Source organism: Zingiber officinale, chromosome 4B (assembly GCF_018446385.1).
Source record: "Zingiber officinale cultivar Zhangliang chromosome 4B, Zo_v1.1, whole genome shotgun sequence".
NCBI lineage: Eukaryota > Viridiplantae > Streptophyta > Magnoliopsida > Zingiberales > Zingiberaceae > Zingiber > Zingiber officinale.
In genome coordinates this window covers 52,148,656-52,176,232 of record NC_055993.1, presented here as the reverse complement: position 1 = coordinate 52,176,232, position 27,577 = coordinate 52,148,656, and positions in this window count along the sequence as shown.

The following is a 27,577-nucleotide window of genomic DNA, read 5'->3' as shown; positions in this document are numbered from 1 at the left end:
TTGTGATGATTTTATATTTTTTATTATGGCCGGCACCTTGCTTGGGCACCAAGCAAGGTGGGCAGCTACCTCATCAAGAGGAAAAAGGATTTTTTTTTTATAAAAAATTTACAAGAAAAACTCTTCTAAAATTTTACAAGCTCTCTTTCCTAAAGTAGGAGTTAAAAAAGGAAAGTTTCTAAAAATTAAAACCATGTTTTAAAATTTAAAAACTCTCTTATAAAATTTCCTTTTTTAACATGATGATAGAAAACTTTAATTTTAAAACTTATCTCCCTTTTTTCTTAAACTATGAGAATGGTTAAAAAAGGAAAGTTTTAAAACTTTTAAAACTCTCTATTAAAACATGTGGCCAAATTCAAATAAGGAAAGTTTTAAAAATTAAAAACTCTCTTTTAAAACTTATAGTTTTCTACAAAGAGAAGATTTTAAAAATTCAAAATAACCCTCCTATTTGAATTAATATTGGCCGACCCCTACAAGCTTGATCACCAAGCAATAGGGCCGGCCCCTATAAGAGGATGTGGCCGGCCATTACTTGGTCACCAAGCAATGGTCCGGCCCCCTTCTTGGACACCAAGAAGAGCCTTACAGTTGGATGGACTTGATGCTATAATGAGGCTACGACAGGGACCTAGAGGAGAAATTGGTTTTGGCCTTCCGATGAGCTTGAGTATCTCGTGCTCGCCCCGAACACACAACTCAAGTTCATCGATAATAACTCATTCTACTAAAGAGTTATTATCGCACTACCGCACCAATCCCAAATTACATTATGAGCTCCTTCTTATCATGAGTGTGTTAGTCTCCCTGTGTTTAAGATTACGAATGTCCACTAATTAAGTAAGTTACTGACAACTCACTTAATTAATATCTAGCTCCAAGAGTAGTACCACTCAACTTCATTGTCATGTCAGACTAAGTCCACCTGTAGGGTTTAACATGACAATCCTTATGAGCTCCCCTTGGGGACATTCTCAACCTAGATAACTAGGACACAGATTCCTTTTATAATCAACAACACACACTATAAGTAATATCATTTCCCAACTTATCGGGCATATTGATTTATCGAGCTAAACCTCACCCTTTGATAAGTCAAAGAAATAAATATTAAATATATGTGCTTGTTATTATATTAGGATTAAGAGCACACACTTCCATAATAACTAAGGTCTAGTTCTTTTACTATGTCAGTACAAAAAGAACTTACCTAAATGGTTCTACTCAATACACTTAAAATGTATCAGTGTAATTTATTAGTCAAGATAAACTAATACTTAATTACACTACGACTATTCTGATGGTTTGTTCCTTTCCATCTTAGTCGTGAGCAACTGTTTTTAATTTATAGAGAACCGACAACATGATATTCTGAGTGTGACACCACACTCCATGTTATCTACTATATAAATTAATTGAACAATTACATTTAACAAATAAATACAGATATTTGACCAATGTGATTTTTTTATTTCAAAAATAAATGTTTACAAAAGCTAGGCTTTTAGTATACACTCCAACAACACCTTCCTTAGTTCTTGCTCTAACGCTCTCGTGTGCTCTCTCTCGTGTGTGCAGAAAGGAGTACTCGATGTCATCCTTCTCTCCATCCCAAACTCTTCTTCTGGTCAACGATAGGGACACTTACCTAGCGTGGTATCTCCATAACTTTCAGACAGAATCAATTTTGGCATCATCTGTGGGAAACTTTGCCTGCCATAAAATGCGGAGATGGATGAGACAGGATGACTCACTACCGTCACCCTATCATAGGAAGATTTGTAACTATTGATAGCAGTTCGATTGCAAAAGTTATTCAACAACAGCAACAACATGCAGCAGTTAGAGGTCTTCTACCAAATGACCCAGCTGCATCGATGACAGGCCCTCACATTGAACGAGGAACCCGAGTAGAGGGCCCCACCGAGTTCCAATCGATTCTTGCCCCACCAATGGCTAGCTTCAAACCAGCACCTCCACAGCCGAAGAGCCTCCGCATGTGCCTCAATCGCATTGTTTGGCATGCCATTTGAAGATATAGGCTAGCCAAAGAGGCCTCAAGCATCATCCTCGGGAGACGCTCTCATTCAGGATCCACGAAAGGGAAAGTCTCAGGTCTCCAATGGTTCTCTCGAGTGGCTTAGCATGCTGCTCTCTCAAGAAATTTTAGAGGACAAACTGCCTAGCCACTTCCGACCCTTGGCAATAGGGAAATATAGTGGGGCAATAGAGGATCACTTCCTTAAGTTTGAGAATGCAATCATCCTATAGTATACGGATGACATAAAGTGCCGAGTGTTTCTCACAATCCTCTCTGGCTTAACAAAAAGGTGGTTTACTAGCTTCTAGCCAAGTTCTTCCATTGCATTATCAAGGATTTCCACAATGTGTTCCTTCATCACTTCGCCAGTAGTCGTCGGTACCACAAAACCACATTAAGCTTATTCTCCCTTAAGCAAGGGTCTAAGGAGACATTGAGAACTTACATCAAAAGATTCAACCAAGTGTACATGGATATTCCTTCAGCCACCCTGGATATTCTGGTGAGTGCCTTCTCTCAAGGGCTCATAGATAGCGATTTCATTCACTCCCTAATCAAGAAGCCCCCTAGAGACTTCAAGCACCTATTTGGGAGGGCGACTCCCACCTTTGCTCCCAAGCATCGAGCTCCCCCTCCTCTATTGCACAAAGGACCTCGAGTGGGCCCTCCTCTGCATCCTCATAAGCAAAGGCCTCAAGCATTACGACATGTTGAGGCCGAGCAAACTGTTGGGACTTTCGAGCCGCAAAAACCGGTTTTTGCATTGCGGAAACCTCGAAGTCTTGCCACGGATCCGTGCGAAGATATATAAAAATAAATCATGTACAAGTTTCTAACCTAGATCTACCTTAGATCTACATGAATAAGAAGCTTTACCCTTGTTGCGAAGCCCTTCGCTTATCCCTCTTGTCCAAAAGGTTGTCGAATCTCGAGAGTGTCAAGCGTACACTCCTCTATACGTATCCACACAGACAATAGGTGGAGAAGAACCACTTAGAGTGTGCTAGCACTCTTGGGTGGCTCGACAATGGAGGAGAGGGAGAGAGAGCTAGAAGAGAGGAAGAATAATGATGATTTGTTCACTCAAAAAAATAAGAGTAAAATGGTTTAAGTATTTTCATTAGATGAAAATACTTAATGCTCATTAACTCCATTAATGAGCCTCATTAATGAGTCTTAATGAGTATTTAATGAATATATATTCTTCATTAAATGACCATTTTGAAACTCCTCTTCTCTTCATAATTTGAATCTAATATTCAAATTGAATTCATAATTCAATGAATGTCACCATTTATCATTGAATTCAAAATTCAATGAATATCATCATTAAGTCTCACTTGAGTCTAACTCAAGTCTAGCCTCACTTGAGTGTAACTCAAGTCTAATTTAATCGAGTCTTACTCAATTAATCTAATTTGGATTACTCTTAATCCAATTTGGTTCATCATATAAACCTAATGTTGGTGCGGGAAGTATCCGACGATCAAACTGTTGTTTTGATAATGGAAAAGGAATTCAAAGTTAAGATTATGTTGTTATCTAACAAGGTTCATAGAGCTTGCAGGAAAGTCCTAAGTGATACTTAAGCAAAAGTCCTAGCTGCGGTTAGGCAGGTGGAAAACCCTAGGGGGTGGTAACCCTAGGTCATAGAGGGCGGTAACCCTATGCGGAAAGTCTTGGCGAGTCGAGGGCTTCAGGCAAAAGTCCTAGTGATAAGGAACCTTGTAATTGGATCGCCTTGAAATTCAGCTTGGGGAAGGGTATTGATGTCACACTCAAGCAAGATGAAAAGGTGAGTGATAAGTCATGGGGTTTGATCGCCACAAGTTTCCTTGATAAGATCAGAATTAGTTCTTTGCCTAAGAACTAGAAGGAAGCTCTCACAAAAGAGAAACTAAAATTTTCATTCAAACTTACTTGATTTTCCATACAAGAGTTCTTCTATTTAACATCCCTTAAAATCCACTATGCACTAATTATGCAGTAAATATCATGCTTGCATGCATGGTATTTATTATCCACTAATGCAACCACTAATCCCTAATACTAGCTTAATGCAACCATGCATGTATGGTATTTATTATACTAGCTTAGGAACTCTCAAAAATGCATTAAAAACCCACAAAGGACATCAAAAGTCACTTTAAAAAAATCCCCCCCAAAAATGCATACGAAAATGCTCCTCATGTTGGTCCAATTTCACTTCCAAATTGAAGGAATGTGATCCATTTAGTTGTTGCCTCCATTGTGCATTGATCCTCCTTTTCCTTGAGCCCCATTATTAAGCCTTCCAAAGCTTGCTTCATTCTCTTAGTCTTGGATCTCGTCATGGGTCCCCCAATTCCCTTCAATGATTCTTCTGGGCTCACATCACCTAGGGGGTGGTAACCCTAGGTGGAAAGTCCTGGTGTCGCGAACCAGGTGGAAGACAGGATGAGCCGGGAAGCGGGAGTCCAATAGAAAGTTCGGAAGCATCGAGCAACGAGCAAAAGTCCAGTCGATCTGGAGGATCGTACTGGCAACAGGTAAATCTCCTGAGTGGAGTAGGTAAGGACGCGTTCCCCGTAGAGGGAACAGTAGGTGTCGGGTCGACCTAGGACTTCCGGTCGGAAATCCGAAGTCAGACCCAGACAGTCCGAAGACTGTCAGAATATTATATTGATAAATATTTGTGCTAACTTGGTTTTGCAGGATATGTTTGTAAACTAACATGTTTTGCAGGTCCAAAAACTAGAGTTCAACCTCGGATGAACAGTGTCCGAGGTGCCTCCATGGAGCTTGGAGGCGCCTCGGGTGCAAACCAAAGCCAGCTGTCCAGAGGAGCTGGAGGTGCCTCGGATGAAGCTGGAGGCGCCTTAGACCAAGGCTTGAAGGTGCCTTGAAGAGGCTTGGAGGCGCCTTAAACCAGATAAGGTGCGACCAGGATTATGTTGATCCACCCGTGCGACTCAACGGCCTGGAGGCGCCTTGGACAGGCTTGGAGGCACCTCCAGCACTGTATAAAAGAGGAGTTCGAGCAGCACTTGATTTCAACAATTCAGAAGCTATCTCTCACTAATCTGCTGCTCAAGAGTCGACGCTAAAGTGCTGTTGCAGTCCCCGACGACCCGAAGCTTAATTTACTATTACTCTATTGTCGGTATTATTTCAATTTCAGTTGTACTTATTCCTACTTGTACTCATTCACGATATTTTAGTGATTGCTCAAAGTAAACACTCAACGAGCATGGGCCTTGGAGTAGGAGTCGCCCAAGGCTCCGAACCAAGTAAAACCACTTGGGTCTTCTGTGTTTGTTTCTCATTTCCACTGCGTTACTCGTTGTTTTTATGAATCTAAAACGAGTGAAAGCCACGAGCGCTATTCACCCCCCCCCCCTCTCTAGCACTTTCAATCTAACAATTGGTATGAAAGCGGGGTCGCGTTGAGTTGGTGCAACCACCAATCACGCAATTTTTTCATGGTGTTTTTCGATTTTTCGGAATCAATAGAATTTATCTTAATAGCTACATTCTAATTCTTTTTTTTTTACGAATCGGTTTTTGCTCGAAGTTGGTGCAACACCACTCGAGCTCGTAATCTTAACTTTATTTCCCGCACTGCTAATCCAATACTTAGTCTTGGGACATTTCTTCTATTTTTTATTTTGCATACTATCAATGGCCCAACAAGAGGGTTTCAGCACCATTCATCCCCCGCTCTTCATCGGAGAAGATTTAGGGTACTGGAAGGGACGAATGGAAATGTTCCTCAAAATCTAGTTTGGGACGTGGATGATCATCAAGACTGGATTGAAACTACCAACCGATGAAGATGGCAAGTCTACACCCTGCGAAAATTGGGAACCATCCCTAATCAAGAAGGTGGAAGCCGATGCCAGAGTGACCTGCACCCTCCAATGTGGCCTGAATAAAGAGGATCTCAACAGAGTTGGTCCGTTTTCAACCACAAAGGAGTTGTGGGATAAACTGATAGAACTGCACGAGGGCACCTCAGACACTAAAGTAAGTAAACGTGATTTATTGTTTAATAAACTATATAATCTAAAGATGTAGGAAGGTGAGACGGCAAGTTCACTCCATGCACGTATATAAGACATCCTCAACTCCCTCCACGGAATCGGGCAAAAAGTCGAAAATAGGGATATAATCAGGTATGCTCTTAATGCTTTTCCAAGGAGTACATTGTAGGCATCAATGGTAGATGCCTACAAAGTCTCCAAAGATTTATCTTGTATAAAATTAGATGAACTATTTTCTGAGTTTGAACTACATGAGCAAACTAATGCACAACCAATTGAGTAAGGTGTAGCTTTGCTTGCAAGTACCAGCAGAACTCGCGAACCAAGATCACGACGAAGAATTGAACCCGAGTCGGAAGAAGAACCCGACTCAGACAATGAAGAAAATGAACTGACAACCGAGCTCGTAAACCTCGTGAAGAAGCTCTACAAGAAGAAGAAAGGCTTCAACAAAAGAGACCTAAAGAAGGCAGTACAATCCAAGGAGATTCAACCAAATTCAAAAGCTAAGTTCGAGGTGATCTACTACGGATGCAACCAGAAGGGGCACATCAAGGCCAACTGCCCTAATCAGAAGGATGCAAAGAAGCGAAGGAAGACCCTCAAGGCGACATGGGACGAATCGTCCTTAGAAGATACCGACGACGAACTTGATCAGACGAGTCTCCTCGCACTGATGGTCCGGGACCAGATCGATGTGTCCGAGAGCGAAAGCGAGTCGGAAGCAGAATCGAAAAGAAGCCACAGATCCGTATCCGTTTCCAAAGGGCCAGACCCCACTGTAAGTATTCCTCGACTAAATAATTTAGTTAATTATTTATTATGCAAATTAGCAAAATCGAATATTAGGGTCAAGTCACTTCTAAAGGAAGTAGCAGTCCTTAAAGAAGTGACTAACTCCAAGACCTTGCCTGACCCAGTTCAGACTAGAAGTTCAACTCAAGTCCAAAAACTTGAGGAAAAAATTCTAGTCTGAAAACTCAGGTCAAGGATTTGGAGAAAACTTTAGAACGATTTTCCTTGGGCTCCAAGAACCTTAACCTAATTCTTGGGACACAAAGAGTCGTTTACAACAAAACTGGGCTAGGATATAAAACCAAAAAGAAATATAGATCTTATCTATCCTTAGTAAACCGACCAAATAGTAAATCAGTCCAAGCATGAGTACCCAAGTCCAACCTGATCAATCAAGCTGAACTTGATCAATATTGGATTCCCAAGGATCAAATACATTACCTTGATAGACCATATCGAGGCTATGATCCAGGGGGAGCTAGTAGAAAAACTATATTAATAAAAAGAATGTAATTAAATTTAAAATTCAAATTAAATTTATAAATTAAATTTAAATTCAGATTAATTCAAAATTTAAATCAAATTTATAAATTAAATTCTTAGAAAATCTTAAAAATCCAAGGGAAGGCTCCAGAATAGCTAGCACCTCCATAACTTAATCTACCCGACAAGGGTAACCAAGAGTAGACTACCCGGCAGGGTAATTAAGGTTAGAATAAAAAGGGCTAGGTTTAACTTGACTCACGGCACTGGTGAAGTATTGGATGATAGTACGTTGGGGAAACTTAGTCATTACATGTCTAGGAAGATATGACTGCGACTTGGTGCATTTGGCTAAGTGAAACTGACCGAAGCTACCCTTTATGGATTCTAACCAGTTAGGTCAAGGTTTTGTACTAAGTTCAATGGATAAAACTATTTGGAAAACCTCGAAGGCATGGTTACTTTAATGATGTCCAGGTGACTCACCATAGCCCAGAAGTTTATCCAAAGAATGTCTATCTGTTGAACCCAAAGCTAAACCTGAATCTAACATAAAGTTAAACCAAATCCTAAAATTGAACCTAGTTCATCTCACAATATTATAGGATTCCCTGATTGAAAATTTAGATTGGATGAGATGACTAAGGATTAATTATAAATTCAAACTAAATTAAAATCAAAATTAAATTATAAACTAAATTAAAATCAAAATTAAATTAAACTAAAATTAAAACTAAATCAAAACTAAATTAAAATTAAAATTAAATTATAAACTAAAATTAAAACTAAATCAAAACTAAATTATAAATTAAAATTAAATTAAATTAAAATTAAAACTAAATCAAAACTAAATTAAAATTAAAATTAAATTATAAACTAAAACAAAATCAAAAATAAATTAAAATTAAAATTAAATTATAAACTAAAATTAAAACTAAATCAAAACTAAATTAAAATCAAAATTAAATTATAAACTAAAATTAAAACTAAATCAAACTAAATTAAAACTAAAATTAAATTATAAACTAAATTAAAACTAAATCAAAACTAAATTAAAATTAATTTAAATCAAAATCAAAATTAAAATTAAAATTAAATTAAATTAAATCAAAATTAAATTATAAATTAAAATTAAGTTAAATCAAAATCAAAATTAAAATTAAATTAAATCAAAATTATATTATAAATTAAAATTAAATTAAATTATAAATTATAAATTATAAATTATAAATTAAAATTAAATTAAATTATAAATTAAAATTAAAATTTTGTTAAATCAAAATTAAAATTAAATGAAATTAAAATTAAAACTAAAATTAAAATTAAATTAAATTAAATTATATTAAATTAAAATTTTGTTTAAATTTAAACTAACTTGATGGTTTGCAAATTTAATTAACTTAATATTTTTTAAAAAAATTTAAACTTAATATTTTCAAAAATTAATTGAAACTTAATATTTTCAAAATTTAATTAATTTAATATCCTTTCAAAATTTAATTAACTTAAACACCTTTTCAAAACTTTAATTAACTTAATACTTTTTTAAATTTAAACTTAATATTTTCCTAATTCAATTAAATATTTTTTAATTAACTTAAACATTTTTTAATTTAATTAAATACTTTTCAAAAATTAATAACTTTTCAAAATTTAATTAATCTTTTTCAAAAGTTTAATTAACTTAAATAATTTCTTCAAAATTAAAATTTAAAAGCATAAAATCAAATTAATATTTTTTACGAAATCAAATTAACTTATATATATATATATATACACGTGGCGTCTCTCGGAGCCGTTTCCCACATAAGGGAGGCACCCTAAATAGAGGCAGGAATTTTCCCGCCGCCTTAACTAAAGGCACCTTGGATGCTCTCCGAGGCGCCTCCAACAGCCTACTCAAGGCGCCTTAAGCATCGTCTAAGGCGCCTTAAATCCCAAATTTCAGAAACGAACAGAATGCTTTCTGTTCATTCACGGAACAAAGTTCCCACACGATTTTCTCTCCCAAACCGGCGATTTCTCCCCTCTAAGGCGCCATCAACCCCTTCAAACTCCTTTCATCATCCTACAATGCCTCCTAGGTATATCTTTAACCATTCTATTGTCCTTCTATGTTCTTTTTGTGCATTCTTTTGTTATATGTTGCATAAATTAGAAAACACCAACATGCTGATACTACACCGGCTAGGACTCCTTCTACGGATCCTAGATTCCCCTCTGAGCGGCATAGGATAGACTTTGCTAGGTTTACATTTGAATCAATTAAACCTAGGTACGTAGGTAGGTCATTTTTTGCCCAGTTCTGTCACCCCCCGTAGTCCAGATGATAGAATACTATCAGTTAGGGAAACTGGTTTACTACAACAATATAGTAAACCAGGATTTGTGTGCATAGTTCTATCACAACCTCGAGAAGGTTGATGATAGTACATATTCCACCAGAGTTGGTAGAACAACCTCCAGTTTACTCCCTCCCTGATTCGTACTAGTTTAGAGCTTAGGGAGTCCACATGTACATTCCTATGTTACCCGGGTAGGGATCTACCATTCGGTGATCCCTATTCTCATATCACATTAGACACCATCTATATGCACTTTTTCGGGGAGGAGAGACCATTTGGCCTGACTGAGTTCAGGTCAACTCTTCTCAGGGTTCAGGACTACGTTATGTACAGAGTCCTGACAGCATGCATTTTGCCGATCACATCTCGTGACATCACGAAGATGCGATCCTCTCACTCATTCTTTCTGTATGCCCTGAGTCAGCGTTTAGATATCAATATTCCACTGCATATGTTCCATAACATCATACATGCATCTAGTACAGTCACATCAGGAGTAGTCCACATGTCCTACTGCCACATCTTGACTCAGATCTTTTCCTCCCATAGGATAGACACGGCCGTAGGGACACTTATCCCCCTTACACTATACTATGAGTTAGGACAGCGTAGTCTTCGGTTAGCCAGTATAGAGGTCATCGCTGAGGGGATTCTAGCCTGGAAGGGCCGGCCACAGCCAGTCGCTGCTCCTATTGCTCCAGAGGCCGAGGATGCACCAAGCGAGGGAGTGGAGTGGCCCGACTTCTTAGCCGAGGAGTTTTTCGCAGATCCTTCCACCTCTGCCGGGCCCTCCACATCAGCCGGACCTTCGACTTCGGCACCACCTTCCGTCGAGGACAGACTTGCTCGGCTCGAGATTCAGTCCATTCAAACGCGACGGGCTATTCTAGATAGCCATCGCTTCCTCCGATCCCTATGATCCGAGATAGCTGTAGGATTCGCTTCTCTACGGGGTGAGATACGTCGCCAGGGACAGCCTGCAGCCGAGCAGCCCCTTGCACCACCTCCAGCTGACGACCCCCCAGCTGATGATCCTACTTTTTGACACTATCATTTCATGTACCTTGGATATTACATGGACATTTCCATTTTCTAGTCTCGTTGTACTAGTAGAACTCATTTACTCTACCTATTTCTGCTAACCAGTTTTATTTACTTAGAAGACAAATAGGAATGTGTTGGGTAGAATATATTTTGATTTCCAAATTTCCTACAATCTAACTTTAAAATTCCTGTTAATCTTCAAAAATGCCTTTTTCAGAAATTATTTTAAAAACTAAGAAAAATAATGTTTTCAAAATCCCAGTTTTCTTAGTTGTTTAAAATCTAGACTTAGCCTAGGATTCTCCTCCTAGAAATCATGCTCCCCTAGTTTCAGTCAGAGCATCTCACAAGCACACTAGGCATAACTTGTTTGTGTTTGCAAAACTTAGAACTGTGTGAGATGCATAGGGTTCAGCCTAGACTCCAGAATGCTTAATTATGTGTATCATAGTGAGTCTGGGCATTAAAAACCAACTCTACATTAATCAAGTTAAATCATCCAGCCCTAGTCATATCTAACTGGATCTATTGACTTAACTTGACTAACCAAGTGAAGGTTGTTATCCTCTAGGCAATCAACTAGTAGCTAGATGGTTAGACATGTGGCCAAGAACTTAAGTGCTTAATTTTAAATCTTTTTTACTCATGCTTAGACATTAGGGCTCTGATACCTTACTAAAAGAAATCAATTAATTTGCAATCCCTTTAACTCAGCTCATGCTTGGACATTAAGGTTTTAAGCATATTAATCCTCCTTTGCCTTTAAGTATCTTGGAATTCTTTATTCAGTTAAATATTTTGTTAAATGGCCTTAGACCTTTCTTAATTTTCTAAATTATTGTTCAAAAAGTTTTTTCAAAATTAAGAAAATATTTACCAACAAAACCCTTCGAATTTATTTAAGTCTTTCAATAGTTTTTGAAAATTTAGCTAAGAATTTTTATAACATATTTTCAAAATTTAGCTAAGACTTTCAAATTATTTAAAATTTTCAATATGTTTCAATATTTACCTGAAGTATGCTTCAATATGTTTTTCAAATTTTACAACATTCAACTAAGTTTCAAAAACTGGCTAACATTATCTTTCAAAGTCAACGTTTTATTTGCTCTTTAAACTCAGTTGAAAGAAAAATATCCCTTTAGACCCTTATTTCACTTAGCTAAAAAGTCTACATTTAATTTCAAAAAACAACTAAGTGTTATCAAAGTATCTTTATCCCTCTTTAAAGCCTAATGTTTATTTAATTCTCTATTTTTCTAACTATAAAATCAGTTTGAAAAGTTAGAATTATTCAAACTTGCTTATTTTTGATAAATGACAAAGGGGGAGAATAGGGAAATTAAAAGTAGCAAAATTTAATTTATAAAGAGAGCCTTTATTAAGGGGGAGCCTTACAAAGTTTAAGTTAGTTTTTGCTTAACTATGCTTGCATCCTTTTAACTTACTTAAACATTGAAAACATTTATCTATTTTACTTAACTCTGAATTTCAGTTGCCATAATCAAAAAGGGGGAGATTGTTGGTGCAAGAAACATCCGATGATCGAATCGTTGTTTTGATAATGGCAAAGGAATTCATAGTTAAGGTTATGTTGTTATCTAACAAGGTTCATGGAGCTTGCAGGAAAGTACTAATTGATACTTAGGCAAAAGTCCTAGCTGCGGTTAAGCATGTGGAAAACCCTAGGGGGTGGTAACCCTAGGTCATAGGGGGCGGTAACCCTATGCGGAAAGTCTTGGCGGGTCGAGGGCTTCAGGCAAAAGTCCTAGGGGGTGGTAACCCTAGGTGGATGGTCCTGGTATCGCGAACCAGGTGGAAGACTGGACGAGCCGGGAAGCGGGAGTCCAGCAGAAAGTTCGGAAGCATCGAGCGACGAGCAAAAGTCTAGTTGATCTGGAGGATCGTACTGGCAACAGGTAAATCTCCTGAGTGGAGTAGGTGAGGACGCATTCCCCGCAGAGGGAACAGTAGGCGTCGGGTCGACCTAGGACTTCCGGTCGGAAATTCGAAGTCAGACCCGGACAGTCCGAAGACTGTCAGAATATTATATTGATTAATATCTGTGCTAACTTGGTTTTGCAGGATGTGTTTGTAGACTAACATGTTTTGCAGAGCCAAAAACTAGAGTTCAACCTCGGATGAACAGTGTCCGAGGCACCTCCATGGAGCTTGGAGGCACCTCGGGTGCAAGCCGAAGCCAGCTATCCAGAGGAGTTGGAGGCGCCTTGGATGAAGCTAGAGGCGCCTTGGACCAAGGCTTAAAGGTACCTTAAAGAGGCATGGTGGCGCCTTAAACCAGATAAGGTGTGACCAGGCTTGTGCTGATCCACCCGTGCGACTCGGCGGCATGGAGGCGCCTCTAGCACTGTATAAAAGAGGGTTCGAGCAACACTTGATTTCAACAATTCAGAAGCTATCTCTCACTAATCTGCTGCTCAAGAGTCAACGCTAAAGTGTTGTTGCAGTCCCCGACGACCCGAAGCTTCATTTACTATTACTCTGTTGTCGATATTGTTTCAATTTCAGTTGTACTTATTCCTACTTGTACTCATTCACGATATTTTAGTGATTGCCCAAAGTAAATGCTCAACGAGCGTGGGCCTTAGAGTAGGAGTAGCCCAAGGCTCCGAACCAAGTAAAACCACTTAGGTCTTCTGTGTTTGTTTCTCATTTCCGCTGCGTTACTCATTATTTTTACGAATCCGAAATGAGTGAAAGCCACGAGCTCTATTCACCCCCCTATAGCGCTTTCGATCCAACACCTAATCCTCTTGGTTCATCATATGAACCTAATCTCCATCTAATTGCCCTTTGTGTGTGACCCTATAGGTTCTTGTAACGTTGGCAATGCTCCTAAACCCATTTAGAAGCATAAGTAATGAGTGGTATCTAACAACACATCATTACTACCCAAGTTACAAGAATGTTGAGATCTAACATCACCATTGTGACTACTAATTGTGACTCTCACAATATGTGACAATGTCCTTCTATCCTTGACATCTAGATTGATCAATTGAGGCATAGACCGTGTCATCTTCTAATCAATCTATGTCTTAAACCCCAAGTAGACTCACTCTAATCAAATGAGTTCAATATCTCATATTGACTCATTTGGGCATGGCCATGCACTTAGTGGTCTCACTCTATCAAGAATCATGATGTCACCCTCGTCATATAGGTGGGATAGATCCCATCTACATCACTCACATCCCTCCGCATAATTTGTTACATACCCAATAATCGTCTTTATAGTCCACCTAGTTACGGGTGATGTTTGACGAAGCCAAAGTATGCAACTCCTTATGTAGGGAACTATGGTGACTTCAGGTCTAAGGACTCATAGTCATACTAATAGTCACATGAGAAAGTATATGACACTCATATAACGATCCATAATACTTTCTCATGGCGGGTCATTCAGTATACATTCTCTAATGCATACCCATGTGTCAACTTGATATCTCTATATCCATGACTTGTGAGATCAAGTCATCGAGTTGACCTACATGCTAGTCTTATCACATTAACATTATCCCTGAATGTTAATACTTGAGTAGGAATGATTAAGAGTAGTGTTCTCTATATCATTTCACTATCAATTCAACCAAATGATTGATATAGATAAGAACCTTCTATTCATGGACGCTATTATACTTTGTTATTTGGCACCAATACATGTAAGTATAATAACCATAAAGAAATGACTTTATTAATATATAGGAATATGATACATCAAGTCCATACAACAATCATCATATGATTGGCTCTAAGCTCTAACTAACAATCTCCCACTAGCACTAGTGCCAATCAGTGTAGGCTCTAAGGCCCAATGACCTAGTGTGACCATCATGCTTTCTCTGTGCCAAAGCCTTGGTCAAGGGATCAGCGACGTTAACCTTTGTGGGTACTCTGCAAATCTTCACATCTCCTCTATCGATGATCTCTCGAATGAGATAGAAGCGCCGTAGTATGTGTTTGGTCCGCTGGTGTGAGCGAGGTTCCTTAGCCTGTGCAATTGCTCCATTGTTATCACAATAGAGCTCTATAGGATCGGCTATGCTAGGAACCAACCCAAGCTCAATAATGAGCTTGCGGATCCAAATTGCCTCCTTTGCTGCTTCTGATGCAGCAATATACTCGGCCTCTGTTGTAGAATCAGCAACTGTGTCCTACTTCGAACTCTTCCAGCTCACAGTACCACCATTCAAGCAAAACACGAACCCAGACTACGATCTATAATAATCCTAGTCAGTTTGGAAACTGGCATCACTGTGACCCTTTACAGCTAGCTCGTCATCGCCTCCAAATATCAAAAAATATTCTTTAGTCCTTCTTAAGTACTTAAGAATATTCTTGACTGCTATCCAGTGACGCTCACCTAGATCTGACTAGTATCTGCTAGTCATGCTTAAAGCATACGAAACATCAGGACGAGTACATAGCATGGCGTACATGATAGATCCTATGGCTAAAGCATAAGGGATCTTATCCATGCGGTCTCTCTCCTCTCTAGAAGAGGGACTTTGAGTCTTCGAAAGACTCACACCATGTGACATTGGTAGAAATCCTTTCTTGGAATTCTGCATGGAAAACCGTAGTAATACCGTGTCAATATATATACTTTGACTTAGGCCAAGCAATCTCTTAGATCTATCTCTATAGATCTTTATGCCTAGAATACAGGTTGCTTCACATAAGTCCTTCATTGAGAAACAATTCCCCAGCTAAGTCTTTACAGACTGCAGTAAAGGGATGTCATTCCCAATGAGTAGTATGCCATCCACATACAAGACAAGGAAGACAACTGTGTTCCCAACAACCTTCTTGTAGACACAGGGTTCATCTTCATTCTTGATGAAACCAAATTATTTAATCGCATCATCGAATCAAAGATTCCAGCTCCGAGAAGCTTGCTTTAGTCCATAAATGGACTTATGCAACTTGCATACTCTGCGAGTATGCTGTGGATCTACAAAACCCTCAGGTTGTGTCATGTACACATTCTCGAGCAAGTTTCCATTCAGAAATGTGTTTTTGACATCCATATGCCAGATCTCATAATCGTGGTATGCTGCAATAGCAATCATGATCCGAATGGACTTAAACATCGCTATTGGAGAAAAGGTTTCATCATAATCAATACCATGAATTTGCTTGAAATCTTTAGCTACCAAGCGACCCTTATAAGTAATAAGTCCATCCATGTCAGTCTTTCTCTTAAAAACCCACTTACACCCAATGGGTTTGACGCCTTCAGGTGGATCAACCAAAGTCCATACTTGGTTAGTGTACATGGATTCCATCTTGGATCTCATGGCCTCTAGCCATGACTCAGAATTTGGTCTCATCACAACTTCCTGATAGGAGGTAGGATCATTCTCAACAAGCATAACGTCATCATGGTCAGACAAGAGAAATGAGTATCTCTCAGGCTGACGACGTACCCTATCAGACCTGCGAAGAGGTAGGTCTACTTGAACTGGTTGTTGTTCCTCAACTCCTTGTGGAACAATCTCATCATCCATAACAATTTGTGGTTCCAGTTCAACTTCCATCAAGGCTTCAGTGCTATGGTCCATATCTTGAAATTCTTCAAGATCGAACGTACTCCCACTAGTTTTTCTAGAAACAAAGTCCCTTTCAAGAAATACCCCAGTCTTAGCCACAAACGCTTTGTGTTGACTGAGAATGTAGAAGTAATATCCCTTCGTTTCCATGGGATTTCCTATAAAATAGAACTTATCGGATATAGATCCTAGTTTGTCCGAGACTTAACGTCGAACGTAAGCCTCACAACCCTAAATCCTTATAAAAGACACCTGGGCATCTCTCCCAGTCCATATCTTATATGGTGTTCTTATCATAGCCTTGGATGGAACACGGTTAAGTGTAAAGGCTACTGTGTCTAGAGCATATCCCCAAAAAGATATAGGAAGATCTGTGTGACTCATCATAGATCGTACCATATCTAATAGGGTATGATTCTTCCTTTCGGACACACCATTCCACTGTGGTGTTCCAGGAGGAGTGATTTGGGATAGGATCCCACACTCAGCTAGATAGTCATGAAACTCATTGCTAAGGTATTCACCACCTCGATCTGATCGAAGTATTTTAATACACTTACCTAGCTGGTTTTGTACTTCATTCTTGAATTCTTTGAACTTTTCAAAGGATTGTGATTTATGTGTCATCAGATACACATAACCATATCTACTGAAATCATCAGTAAATGTGATGAAGTACCTATAACCACCTCTGGCAGCGACATTGAAAGGGCCACATACATCACTATGTATAAGTCTTAACAAGTCAGTCGCTCTTTCACTGTGTCCACTAAAGGGAGTCTTGGTCATCTTGCCCAGTAGGCATGACTCGCATGTCTCATATGATTCGAAATCAAATGAGTCCAGCAAACCATCTTTATGGAGCTGAGATAAGCGATTCTCATTTATATGACCTAAGCGACAATACCAGAGATAGGTTTGGTTCATTTCATTTGACTTGAACCTTTTAGTACTTATGTTATAGATAGGGTTCTCTAAGTCTAGAATGTAGAGTCCATTCTTCAGAGGTGCACTGATGTTAGCCATTTTCATGTCACGAGGCACATCAAATTGATAAAAATTAAGAACTCAATTAACTAAGTAAACTCGTGTAATATAGAGTCCTAAGTCGAATCTCACAAGGAAACTAATAGTAGAATGTTTGTTCTTAGACTAGAATTATTTTTTTTTCCTTTTGAAGTTTTCTCAATGCAAAATGGGATTGTTTAATATTGATTTAAATCCTAAGTTAAGAATTGAAATGCAATTAATGAATCTGATCTTCAGTAATGATTAAATGCTAACTAATGAAAACTAACATACTCTATAACTAAGAAGCTAAAAGGTATATGACAGAATTAAAATTGCAGAAATAACATATGCAGAAACTTGATACGAAACTGGAATTTGAAGGAAGGAAAGTTGCAAAAACAAAAATAAAGACTCTCAGCTAGAGAAACGAGAGGAACAGAATTTAATTGCAGAAATGAGATCTAAAGGAATAAATCTATAACTATCAGTTCAGATTTCATGAAACAAGAAATTCGACAATGAAATCTTAAGAAAACTAAAATGCAGAAACAATAAACTGCATAATCAAAATCTAAACCATCTCTAATCAAATCTACTCTTTTAACAAGCCTCTCCTTGCCGTCACACAAGGATCCTTGATGAAACCTCACTTCGGACTTGACGAAAGAGCTCTCAACCACTGAATTTAGTTCAATCTCCTACAGCACCAGAGAAAAACTTCCTGGAAAAGCTGCTGATGAAATGAACTGCAAGCATCGAAATTCTGCAGATCTGAAATTTGCATTCTCTGGATCGATGCTCTCTGATGGAGGGCGAGCCACTATCACCAAAGAATCCCTCCGATGATGGCTGAAACAGAGAAAGCACACGAACAGATCTGTGCTCCGGAGAGAAAGTCGCCGGCGCGAGCAGATGATCGAGACTTGGAACCAATGGATAGAAACTCCAACGCCAATGAAGCTCACTGAAAAGTAGATCTGGAAGAGGATGGGGAGCTGCGGCCGTCGCGCGAAGAAGACGATGCTACAGTAAGAAATCGCGAGGAACCGAGCTCGTCTTCTGCACTATAGCTCCTCAGATTTAAATCAGATCTGGATCTAATCGGACGGCTGAGATGATTCCGGCCTAAATCAATGGTGAAAAGTCATCCAAAATATGATCTGAAGGTACTGATGTTGATCTAGGGTCTGGATCTACTCTCCTGTAGGTCGGATCGATCAGATCATCACTGGATGGTCCAGATCCGACCAGTCTTCAATGAACGGTCCAGATTAATCCGGCTGGATCTATGGCTGGATGAACTCAGATCTGGATCAAAACTTCTGGATCTTCATAAATAGCTCAGATCTGCTCCCCATTAAGTTGGATCGGCTATATCTTCAACGGATGGCTCAGATCTGCTCAATCTCGGATGAACGGCCTATAATGCTCCGATGCTTGATCGACTTGATTAGCCCTTGATTTGAGCCCAAATGTAGCCTGATCTAATCGGGTCCATGACCCTTTTGATGCCTACAAAATAAGGATCAAATATTAGCATCAAATTAAGCCATAATAACATAATTTGTAATTTAGTCCAAAATTGATACAATGTATAAAAATGTAATGTAAATATGGGTTCTATATATGAAAACTACATCAAACCATGATTATATGAATGAGAGTAGTATAGTAAAATCATGGTTATCATGCACTACAGTAGAACATATCTTTTAAATAAATAGAACAACATTTGTTCTTTATTACAAAAGAAAAGTCTTTCTTGTCCAAACAAGAGATTGAAATGATGTTCTTTGTAAGAGCAGGCACATAACAACATTCATCTAATTCTAGTACAAGCCCAGAGGACAGAGATAGATAGTAAGTTCCTACAGCAACAGCAGCAACCCGTGCTCCATTGCCTACTCGTAGGTCCACCTCACCCTTCGTCAATGCCCTACTATTTCTCAATGCCTGCACATTAGTACAAATGTGAGAAGCACATCCGGTATCCAATACCCACGATGCAGAAATAGATAGATTGACTTCTATAACATATATACCTGAGGTAGAAGTCTCACTTCTCTTTTTCTTAAGATCTTCCAGATATACTTTGCAGTTCCTCTTCCAGTGCCCGGTCTGACCGTAGTGGAAGCAGGTAGCATCCTTGGCAACCCCTCCTTTAGGTTTCATTATCTTGCCTTTCCCTTATCTTGGGACTTTCCCTTACCTTTAGGCTTGCCCTTGCCTTTATGCTTTTGCACCATCAAAATGGAGTTGGGCTTTACCTTCTCAAGGTTGAGCTCAGCAGTTCTCAACATGCTAAGCAGCTCAGGCAGTGACTTATCAATTTTGTTCATGTTGTAATTCATGACAAATTGACTGTAGCTCTCTGGTAAGGATTGCAAGATCAACTCAGTGGCTAGCTCTTGGCCAAGTGGGAATCCCAACCTCTGTAGATTCTCTATGTATCCAATCATCTTCAGTACATATGGACCTACGGGAGTCCCATCTTGCATCTTGCATTGAAATAGTGCCTTGGAGATCTCAAATCTCTCGTGCCTTGCTTATCCTTGATATAGTTGACGAAGATGTTAAACCATATCATAAGCAGTCATCAACTCATGTTGCTTCTGAAGCTCAGAGTTCATGGTTGCGAGCATGAGGCATGACACATCTAATGCATCATCTTGATGCTTCTTATATGCATCTCGGACAGCTCGCGTGGCAGTGGCAGGGGTGCCTCGGGAATGGGCTACTCCAGGACGTACAGTTTTTTTTCTTGTGTGAGAACAATTCTCAGATTCCTGTACCAGTCCAAGAAATTTGCTCCATTGAGCTTGTCCTTGTCAAGGACAGAACGCAGGGAGAAGGTGTTCGTGTTTATCGACATGACAATTTATAACAAAAATAATGCAGAAAGTAAATATCATATTCCATTTATCATTTAATTAGGCCTTTAACTAAATGATGCTCCCACTGAATTATAGAGCTTTTGTAGAATCAAGTCATGGATATGATCAAACCACACTACTAGATTCTTACCAATTAGCTATAATTTTCGTGGGACAAGATTCACATCATACTATGACTTGAGTTAGCTTTGGCTAAAATGCCCAAGACTTAGTAAGATCGGTATATAACTAATTATCAATTACATCTCTATGCAACTCTTGTTTAGAGGATCAAAAATCTCATTTATATTAAAACTTGAGTTAGCTTTGGCTAAATCGCCCAAGATTTATTATAAATGTGATTTTTATCCTATCATCCAACCGTTGGAAAATGTCTATAGTTTTACTCGATCCAATTGAGATAACTAGTTATGCTCAATCTAATTGAGTTTTTACTCACCCAAGCTTTGATAGACGGGACCAAGGTTTGTTGGTTAGTCCTAGGAAAACGTATCGGTTCCACTGTACAAAAATTTTTGTACAATTGTCAAACATTTCCTTAAATAACCTATTGTCTTCTTTAGAAGTTAAATTAGGAATCACAAACGGAACTTAATATCATTGATTCCAAATTTAACTTATCTGTTCTTAATGGTTTAGATTTGAATCGCAAGCGGAACTTAACACTATTGATTCAAATCTACCTAAGTTATTAATTCCATAAATATTAATTTCTAAAATTGGCTTCCAGGACTGCATGGCGAGGCACATGGCCTTCTTGGATATGGGAGCAACCACCACCGCCTAGACAAAGCCTTTTAAGGAAAGCTAATATTTAATTTCCTTAAATAACTCTAGGTTAACCAAAAAGAACAATCGAATCACAAATTCGAAAAAGAAGAAAACACAAACTCGAAAAACTAATTCAAAAAATTAGATCTAATGCCTCTTGTGTTTGGAATTCATACAAAAGAAATACAACTAGTATGATACGGAAATTAATTACTAATTATACCTTCCTTTATAAACTTTAATGACCTCCTGATCTTCTACCGTATTCCTCTTCTTATCTCGGACGTTGTGTGGGCAACGATCTTCCAAGACGAGAACCACCAAGCTCCTTCTTCTCCAAGCTAGATTCGGCCACCATTAATTCTCCATGAGAAGTAAAGGTCCGGCCACCACCACCAAGCTCCAAGGGATGCTAGAAACGAAGCCTTCTTTCTCTCCTTCTTCACCTAGCTAGAACCGGCCACCATGGACTTCCCTTAAGTTGATGCCGCCGGCCACAAAGGAGGAAGAGAAAAGAAGGAGAAGAGGAGACCCTAGGGCCGACCACACCAAGGAAGAAAAGAATAGAGTCATTAGCCATGAAGGCACCTCTACCCCCTCTTTTATAATCCTTGGTCTTGGCAAATAAGGAAATTTAAATAATAACTTCCTTAATTCTTTTGCCATGAAAAAGAAAATTTTAGTTAAATAAAATCAAATTTCTTTTCTCAATTTCAATGGTCGGCCACTTTCTCCTCAAAACAAGGAAAGTTTTAATTAAAACAAGAATTAAAACTTCCTAATTTGTTTCCAGAAATTTATAAAAAATTTCATTAATTTTAATCCCTTCATGATTGGTTAGTAAAAAGGAAATTTTATAAATTAAAATCTTTCTTTTAAACATGTGGATAATTTCTAAAAAGGAAAGTTATCTCTAAAAATTAAAATCTCTTTTCAATCTACAAATAAGGAAAGATATCAAATATTTTCTTAATCTTTTGTAGAAACTAATAAAAGAGAATATTTAATTTTTAAACTTTCTTTTAAATCATGAACATGTTTAAAAAGGAAAGTTTTCTCAAAATTAAAATCTTCTTTCAATCTACAAATAAGGAAAGATTTCAAATCTTTTCTTAATCTTTTGTAGAAAGCTATAAAAGGAAAGATTTAAATTTTAAACTCTCTTTTAAAACCATGATATCCACATAAGAAATAATTTTAATAAAAATTCCTTTTAATTTTCTAGTGGCCGACCACCTAAGCTTGGGACCCAAGCTTTGGCCGGCCACCAACTTGGCTCATCCACTTGGTCTTGGCCGGCCCTAGCTTGTGTTCCAAGCTAGCTTGGCCGGCCTCATTAGAATGGGTAAGAAGGTGGATATATGGTGGGTATAAATCTCTATATAAAAGAGGCTACGATAGGGACCGAGAGGAGGAATTGGTTTTGGTCTCCCGATAAAATTAAGCTTCCCGTGTTCGCCCCGAACACACAACTTAATTTCATCAATAATAATTCATACCACTAAAGAATTATTATTGAACTACCGCACCAATCCCAAATTATATTTTTGGGCTCCTTCTTATTATGAGTGTGTTAGTCTCCCTGTGTTTAAGATGTCAAATGTCCACTAATTAAGTGAGTTACTGACAACTCATTTAATTAATATCTTAGTCCAAGAGTAGTACCACTCAACCTTATCGTCATGTCGGACTAAGTCCACCTGCAGGGTTTAACATGACAATATTTATGAGCTCCTCTTGGGGATATTATCAACCTAGATTACTAGGACACAGTTTCCTTCTATAATCAACAAGTCACACTATAAGTAACATCATTTCTCAAATTATCAGGCATTTTGATTTATCGAACTAAATCTCACCCTTTGATAAATCAAAGAAATAAATATTAAATATATGTGCTTGTTATTATATTAGGATTAAGAGCACACACTTCCATAATAACTAAGGTCTAGTTCTTTTATTAAATCAGTATAAAAAGAACTTACCTTAAATGGTCCTGCTCAATACACTTAAAGTGTACTAGTGTAATTTATTAGTCAAGATAAACTAATGCCTAATTACACTACGACTATTCCAATGGTTTATTCCTTTCCATCTTAGTCGTGAGCTACTGTTTATAATTTATAAAGAACCAATAATACAATCTTCTGTGTGTGACACCACACACTATGTTATCTATAATATAAATTAATTGAACATCTACATATGGTATATATAAATGTAGACACTTGACCAATGTGATTCTTATAAATGTTTATACAAAAGCTAGGCTTTTAGTATACACTCCAACAATCTCCCACTTATACTAAAAGACTATGCTGTCATAAATGCTACCATATATCTGATTCCCAACCCTTCAGCATGCCCATCAAAAGCTCTTGCCTTAAGGACCTTAGTGAAAGGATCTATAGGTCATCACCTGATGCAATCTAGGCGGCAACAACTTCTCCTCATTTATACGATTTCTCTTATTGGGTGGTACTTGCGCTCTGTTGTGTTTACTTGCATTATGGACTCATGGTTTCTTCGAGTTTGTTACTGCACCAATATTATTACAATAAATTGTAATAATCTTTGAACAAACCAGAAATTATATCTAAGTCCATCTTGAGGTTACTGAGTCATTCAGCTTCTGTGGCTGTCTCTGAGGCTGTCACATACTCAACTTCCATAGTAGAGTCTAAAAAGCACATATGCTTAACACTCCTCCATAGTTATGGCTTTACCTCCTAAAGTAACACAAAAAACCCGAGGTCGACTTACTATTGTCCCTATCTGATTAGAAATCAAAATTCGTGTAACCCACAGGGATCAAATTATCTGCCTAGCAAATGCTTTATGGCAGTCTAGTGTCCCAGTCCCGGTTACTTCGATATCTGCTAACTATGCCCTGGATAAAATAGACACCTTGTCTCGTATATTATATACATTAGGCTTCCGACAGCTGAAACATAAGGAACTACCTTCATGCCCTTTATCTCCTTTGATATCTTCTGAGACATCTCTTTAGATAAAGCTACTCCATGCCTAAAAGGTAAGAAACCTTTCTTGGAGTTCTGCATGCTAAAACGAGCAAGGATTGTATGAAGCTCAGGATAAGCACAACATTCTTTTCTTGCGATCCCTTATGTCTTTGATCCCAAGAATGTGTGCACATTCTCCTAAGCTCTTCATATTGTTTAGACAATCATACCCTTACTTCTGACAACACTTTGATATTGTTTCCAACTACCAAAAATGTCATCTACGTATAGTACAAGAAATACCACCACGTTTCTATCACACTTCTTGTATTACACAAGACTTATCCGGTAACTAAATCCATAAGACTGGATTACTTCATTAAACCGGATGAACCAAGACTTTGAAGCTTTACTTCAGTCCATAGACCGATTGAGCTTACATACTAGATGTTCTTTGCCCTTTGCAATGAACATCTCTGGTTTCTTTATATGGATGCATTCTTCAAGACTTCCATAAAGGAAAGCTGTCTTGACATCCATTTGCCTAATCTCATAGTCTATATGAGCAGCAATAGATAAAAGAATCCGGATAGACTTAAGCATGACTACCGATAAAAGGTTTCCCTTTTTCAACAAGCCTTGCTTTGAAAGTTTCCACTTTCCCATCTATCCCTTTTTTCTATTGTAGACTTATTTTCACCTAATGGATTTTACACCATTTGGTGATTCTATAAGCTCCCAAAATTTATTAGAATACTAAATTATATTTCTAAATTCATCGCACTTTGCCAAGATGCTGCATCTTTATCTTGGAGTGCTTCTTCATATGTCTGGGGATTGGGTTCATGTTGACCAAGAATCAAGTTCAAAGACTTTCCCAAAGCACGAATCTTTTAGGTTGCTTGACAACCCTCCCACTACGATGAGGCATTGTCTGTAATTGTGTATCATTTGTGATACATATTGCAGTTTCTTGTGATATTTCATCTTGTACAGTTGGTACTAGATTAGATGTGCCCTTTATTATTTCCTTAAGAATAAATTTACTTATGAGCTTGTGGTTTATTACATAGTCCTTTTCTAAAAATCGATCATTGATGCTAACAATGACCTTCTGATTTTTAAGACTATAAACCTACTTTCGTTTCTCTATGATAATCCACAAATAAGTGAATTCCTATCCAACTTATCATTGTCTCTCTTCAGCATATGTGCTGGACTACCCGAATCCAAATATGCTTCAAAATAGGCTTACGCCTATTTAGCAATTCTATATGAGTAGAGAGTTCTGATTTTGGAAGGTATTATGTTCACTTCCATTTCCAGAGGATATCCTTAAAACGAATTTGGTAATTTTCTGAATAACTCATCATCAATCTACTCATTTCCATAAGAGTCCTAAACCTTATTTTTTTACACCATTCTGTTGGGGTGTACCAGGTGCAGTTAGTTGGGATTAAATCCTGACTTCTGATAAGTGACTCCTAAACTCTCCTAAGAGGTACTCGTTACTACGATTTCACCGTAGTGACTTAATACTTTTACTTTGACGTTACTCCACATCAACCTAGTTACTCTTTGAACTAATCAAAGCACTTAGACTTGTGGCGCGTCAAGTAAATGTATCCTTATCTCGAATAGTCGTCTATAAAAGAGACGAAATATTCGAAACAACCTCTTGTCTGGATAGTCAAAGGTCTACACAAATCAGAATGAACCAATTCCAACATATCTTTGGCTCCATACCCCTTAGACTTAAAAGCTTCTTGGTTATTTTTCCTTCCAAGTAAGACTCGCAGGTTGGAAAGATTTCCACTACCAATGAATCCAAGAGTTCATTGGTTATTATCCTTTGAATCCTACTCAAGTTAATATAACCTAGCCTTAGATGCCAAAAATATGATTGGTTCATTTCCGAAGGTTACTTTCTCTTATTAAAGTTAGAAAATGTGTTATTAATTCCTTGGATAGAAATCGATGGGGAACCCCAGGTCGATATCATTCTCCAAACACTGCCTAAAAGTTTTGAATAGTTCTATTGGTGCGGTTAGCACTAACGATCTAACTCAGATTTTGATGAATGACAAATCAGGTTAAGTTAGGTTTGTCGTTATCTAACACTCTGATCGAGTGTACAAGCTAAGTCCAGATAGGTCGACGGGCTGACCGGATGTCTGGCACGAAGTCCAAGCGGGTCAACGGGCTGACCGGACGCTTTGCGAGAAGTCCAGCTAGGTCGACGAGCTGACCGGATATCTGGCGAGAAGTCCAAGCGGGTCGACAGGCTGACCGGACGCTTGGTGAGAAGTCTAGCTAGGTCGACGGGCTGACCGGATAACTGGCGAGAAGTCCAGACGGGTCAAAGGGTTGACCGAACGTCTGGCAGGTGAGTAAAGGTAAGTCATTGGAAGGGAGTGACTGTGAGGACGCGTTCCCAGGAAGGGAACATTAGGCGTCGATCCAGCTTAGATCCATTTCGGATATCTAAGTCGAGATCGTGACTAGATTCCGGTCTCGAAAAGATGGAATCTAAGTCATACTCTTTTTGTCAAACTATAAACTGAACTAACACTTTGTTTTGCAGGTTATAAATTATATATTTGCCTCGTACTAACCTTGTCTTGCAGGAGAAGGAATTTCTGGAGAAAGGAGGTCCGGGCGCCCGGAAGGGATCCGGGCGTCCGGGTGGCAATTTTATCCTGAAAACGTCGTCGCCACATGGAGCTCGCTGGTTGGACCTGCCACGTCACACCAGGGTGCCCGGAAGGGATCCGGGGTGCCCCGAGCCTCATATAAAAGGAGGTCAGGGGTGGAGCTCAAAAAAACAACTGACAAGAAGATCTTCTACTGCTTGCTCTACTGCTCTGCGCTTCTGCGACGCTAACAAAGCTCCGACAACACACTTTTCCTTTTCGATTTATTCCTTTGTCGGTATTGCTTTTATTTTCATTAGCATTTTCTGTACTTAGTTTGTAATAAATTTTGAATTGCTAGTGATTGCCCACCGAAAGCACTCAACGAGTGCGGACCTTGGAGTAGGAGCCGACACAGGCTCCGAACCAAGTAAAATTGGTATGTGTTAGCATTGCTTAATTTTTTCGCTGCATTTAACTCTTTTCGAAAGAATTTTCATAATCGATATTCACCCCCCCCCTCTATCGAAACATCATGATCCAACAAGTTCCACCTGAACTACAACATGAACAAAAGGGTTTATTCGTTGGCGAAACTTCTGACAGAACTTCAAGCAGTAGAAGGGATATTTCGTCAAAGTTCTCAAATTCACATTGCAGAAAATGTTTCTACTTCTAAACTGAAAGGGAGAAAGAAGAAAAAGAAACAAGTTGGTTCAGTAAACTGATCTCTAGGGACTGGGCCGCATGCAGGTGTGAAGAAGTCGAAGGGCAAGTGTTGCACATGCAAGCAGTCTGGACATTGGAAAGTGGACTATCCTAGGAAAAAGGAGAACAATAAAGGTATATCTTATTCTCTAGTGGTTGAAACATGTTTAGTGGTGTTATCTACCAGTACCTAGTGTGTAGATACGGGAGCCACTGATCATGTTTGCAATTCATTACAGGGGTTCTAGGAAACTCGATGACTACATGAAGAGGAGATTATCGTCAACATGG